Genomic DNA, 5,322 nt, shown 5'->3' on the forward strand with positions numbered 1-5,322 from the left:
ATATTTGAGTACTTTCGCTTAAATAAAATAAGTATAAATTAGTTTAGTACTTCCTTTAAATGGAAAGAGATTTGAAACGTTAAATGCTTTTATTCAAATGGAAAGACTCAGAAAATTTTATTACTGTTATTCAAGTAAAAAGAGATTTAATTAGTAAAGTTCTTTCTTTTATATTCAAAAAGATTTAATTAGTTAAGTACTTTTATTTAAATAAAAAAAGATTATATGAACTAAGTACTTTCATTCAAATAGGAAGATTTTTGTTAAGTTAAATACTTTCATTCAAATAGATGGATATTTAGTAAATAGAGTTCTTTAATTCAAATAGAAAGAGATTTTATAAGTAGAGTACTTTTAATCAAATAAAAAGAGATTTGATGAGTTAAGTACTTTCGTCAAAATAGAAAGATATTTAAAAAATTGAATACTTTTATTCAAATAAAAAGAGATTTTACGTGTTCGTTACTTTCATTCAAATAAAAAGAGGTTTTACTTGTTAGGTACCTTTATCCAAATTGAAAGAGATTAGATGAGCTAGGGACTTTTAAAAAATTAAAAAAATATTTATAAGTTTTGTACTTTGATTTAAATGCAAAGAGATTTGATATATTTTGTGCTTTTATTCAAATAGAAAGAGATTTGACGTTTGATTTTTTTGATTTAAATCTAAAGTGTATTCATAAATTGAGTACTTTCACTAAAATGATGAGATATTTGATAAGATTAGTACTTTTATTAAAATAGAAATAGATTTGATGAGTTGAGTGCTTTCATTTAAATGGTAAGAGGTTTAATTAGTTTAGTTATTTCAATCAAATTGAAAGAGAATTAATGAGTTGAGTAGTTTTATTCAAACAGAAGGAAATTTGTATGAGTTCAGTACTTTCATTCAAAGAGATAGAGATTTAATAAGTTTAGTTCTTTTATTAAAATAGAAAAAGATTTGTTTAGATGAGTACTTTCTTTCAACTAGAGAGAGATTTGATAAGTTGATTACTTTTATTCAATTAAAAAGAGATTTGATGAGTTTTGTACTTTCATTTAAATATAAAGAGATTTGATCAGTTAAGTACTTCTATTTAAAAAGAAAGAGATATAAAGAGTAGATAACTTTCATTCACATAGAAAAAGATTTATAGAATTAAGTACTATCAATCAAATGAAAAAAGATTATATAGATTATATACTTTTATTTAAAAAAAAAGAGATATGATGAATTTAGTACTTTTATTCATATGGAAAAATATCTGATTAGCTGAGTATTTTCATTCACTTAGAAAGAGATTTGATGTGTTAAGTACTTTCATTTAAATAGAAAGAGATATAATGTGTTGATTACTTTCATTTTATTAAAAAAAGATTTGATAAGTTAAGTACTTTCATTTAAATAGAAAAAGATTTAAAGATTTGAGTACTCTCATTCAAATAGAAAAATATTTGATAAGATTGGTACTTTCTCATATTTTGAAATAGACTAGCTGGGCTGAGTGCTTTTATTTAGAAGGTAAGAGATTTAAAAAAATGAGTATTTTTATTCAAATAGAAAGTAAGTTACTAGGTTAAGTACTTTTATAAGAAAATAAAAAAGGATTAATTAAGTTCAGTACTGTTACTAAAATACTAAAAATTTTGATTAGTTAAGTACTTTTATTTAAATAGAAAAAGATTAGATGAGTAAAGTACTTTTATTTAAATGGAAAGAGATTTGATAAATAAAAAACTTTTATTTCAAAGGAAAGACACTTGATAAGTTGTGTACTTTTATTTAAATAGCAAAAGATTTGATGAGTTAAGTACTTTTATTCAAAAGGAAATAGGGTTGATAAATTAATTACTATCATTCAAATACAAAGAGATTTTATGAGTTTTGTACGTTCATTTAAATGGTAAGAGATATAATTTTTGAGTAATTTCAATCAAATAAAAAGATATTTGATGACTTATTACTTTCATTTAAAGAAAAGGAAATTTGGTGAGTAAAGTACTTTCATACAAATTGAAAGAGATTTAATGAGTTAAGTACTTTTATTCAAATAAGAAAAGATTTATTGAGTTGAGTACTTTCATTTAAATAGGAAGTAATATAATGTGTAGATTACTTTCATTTAAATGGAACCGAATTTGATGAGTTAAGTACCTTTATTTAAATGGAAAGTGACTTGATGAATTAAGTACTTTTTTTTAAATATAATGATTTTTGATAAGTAAAGTACTTTTATTTTTATAAGAAGAAATTTAAACAGTTGATTACTTCCATTTGAATAGAAAGAGGTTTGATGAGTAGAGTATTTTTTTTAAATAGAAACATATTTAATAAATTAGAAAATTCTGTTTAAATACAAAGAGACTTAATAAGTTTAATAATTTTCTTGAAATGAAAAAAGATTTGGAGAGTTAAGTACTGGCATAAAAATTGAAAGAGATTTTATGATTTAAGTACTTTTTTTTGAAATAAAAAAAAATACATTAGATTTTGTATTCTTATATAAAATTAGAAAGAGATCTAATAAGTTGAGTACTGTCATATAAATAAAAAATAGTTTAATAAGTTTGTTACTTTTATTCAAATTAAAAGTGATTTAATGAGTAAAGTACTTTTATTTAAATAGAAAAAAATTTGATAAGTTAAGTACTTTCATTTAAATGCAAAGAAATTTTATAAGTTGCATATTTTCGTTCATATTAAAAGAGTATAAATGAGTTGAGTATTTTCATTAAAATGCAAAAAAATTTGATAATTTGAGTGCTTTTATTGAAATAGAAAGAGATTAGATGCGTTGGATTTTTTCATTTAAATCGACAGAGATTTGATAAGTTAAGTATTTACTTTGAAATAGAAAAACTTTGATGAGTTAAGGAATTTATACAAATAGAAAGAGATTTTTTGGGTTGAATAATTTTATTCAAATGAAATAAAAATATGATGTGTTTAGTTCCATCATTTAAATGGAAATAGATTTGATGTTTTTAGTACTTTCGTTCTAATTGAAAGAGACTTGATGAGTTAAGTACTTTTATTTAAATAGAGAGAGATTTAATGTGTTGAGTACTTTAATTTAAATGGTAAGAGTTTTAATTAGTTGAGTAATTTAATCAAATAGAAAAAAATTCGATAAGTTGAGTACATTCATTCAAATAGAAAGAGACCTAATCAGTAGTGTACTTTCTTTCAAATTGAAAGAGATTTCACCTTTTAGATACGGCTGAATTCTGCGTGTGGCTATTTCCCTGGACGGCAGGGTTTGACGCGAACAACGTGTAATTTATATAACACTGCAAAGTGTGGCGGGCAATTCCGTTCTGTGCACGAGAACATTTAAATGAAGTATTTGATGAATTAGTCATAATTTTTTAATAATTACATTACACATACTTTAACTATAACATTCCACTTTAAAAACTAATAATATAATTAAGTATGATAGATTTTAAAAATGGTACAATACATAAACCTACGTCACAATTGTTACATTGATAACGAGATCTTCGCCTTGTATCATTTTTGGAACACACTATACAATTTCATAACGTTTTTTCTATAATTTTTTTATTTACAGTGGGAAGGAAAATGTTTCTCAGTTAGTCTAAACGGTTAGTCCACGGTATATCTACTGCAGCTAATGTTACTGTTCATACCCAAGTATTTTCTCGAAATTTCTTTTTGTAGTGTAAGATAAAACGTTCGCATTATTACGTTTTTTGTTTGAAACCGCGCGTCGTTCAAAGAGATGACATACACGAAAGCCACATTAGTAGCGCGTCGTCCTAAAACATAATATCATCGAAAGCCACTATAGTGGCGCGTCCCCCTGAAAAATGATATCAGCGAAAGCCACTATAGTAGCGCATCGTCCTGAAAAATGATATCCGCGAAAGCCACTATAGTCGCGCGTAGTATCTAAAAAGGTAATAAGCTAAGTACTTTAATTTAAAAAGAAAAAATTTTTATATGTTTAGAACTTTTATTTAAATGGGAAAAGATTTGATAAGGTAAGTTCTTTCATTTAAATAGTAAAAGATTTGATGAGTTGAATACTTTCAGTAAAATGGATATAAATTAAAGGAATTGAGTACTTTTAATCAAATAAAAAAAAAATTTAAAAAGTTAGTTACTTTCATTTAAATGAAAAGGGATTTGATTTTTTTGGTACTTCTATTCAACTGGAAATAAATTTGATTAGTTTAGGACTTTTATTCAAATGGAAAAAGATTTATTAATTTTAGTACTTGCTCTAGAGTGTAAAGTGATTTGATGAATTGATTGCTTTCCTTCAAATAAAAAGAGATTTAATGAATTAAGTACTTTTATTTAATGGAGAAAATAATTATTCCGTTGAGTACTTTCAATCAAATAAAAAGAGATTTTATAAGTTAAGTACTTTCATTCAAAAGGAAAGATATTTGTTGAGTAAAGTACTTTCATTTAAATGGAAAGTGATTGTATGTGTAAAGTACTTTTACTTAAAAGGAAAGAGATTTGATAAGTGAAGTACTTCGATTTAAATAAAAAGAGATTTAATGAATTAGGAACTCTCATTTAAATAGATAGAGATTGAATAAGTTAAGTAGTTTCATTCAAATAGAAAAAGATTTTATGAGTTAAGTACTTTCATTCAAATGGAAAGAGATTTGATGATGTTAGTACTTTTATTTAAATAAAAAAAGATTTGATAAGTTGAGTACTTTCTTCTTAATAGAAAGATATTTAATTAGAAAAAAACTTTTATTCAAACAGAAAGTGTTTTGATGAGTTCAGTACTTTCCTTTTAATAGAAAGAGACTTCATATTTTAAATACTTTTATTCTAATTTAATGAGATATAATGAGTAGAGTACTATGACCTAAATAAAAAGGGATTTGATGAGTGGAGTATTTTCATTCAAATGAAAAAATAGTTAATTAGTTATGTACTTTTAATCAAATAGAAAGAGATTCGATGGTTTGAGTACTTTTATTTACATGGAAATATAATCAATACGTTAAGTAATTTTATTTAAACAGAAAGAAATTTGATTTGTTAAGTTCTTTCATTTGAACAAAAAGAGATTTGATAAGTGTAGTACTTCTATTTAAATAGAAAGTGATTTGATGCGTTGAGTACCTTTATTCAAATGTAAAATAATTTGATAAGTTTAAAACTTTTATTAAATTTAAAAATTTTTGATGAATTAAGTGCTTTTATTCAAAAAGAAAGAGATTTGATGTGTTGGGTTTTTAGATTCAAATCGAATAAGATTTGATAAGTTGAGTACTTTCATTCAAATAAAAAGAACTTTATTGAATTCAGAACTTTCATTTAAATGGAAAGAGATTTAAAGAGTT

The sequence above is a fragment of the Polistes canadensis genome, unplaced genomic scaffold (assembly GCF_001313835.1).
Source record: "Polistes canadensis isolate GaletaPanama2010 unplaced genomic scaffold, ASM131383v1 scaffold_636, whole genome shotgun sequence".
In the NCBI taxonomy this organism is placed as follows: domain Eukaryota; kingdom Metazoa; phylum Arthropoda; class Insecta; order Hymenoptera; family Vespidae; genus Polistes; species Polistes canadensis.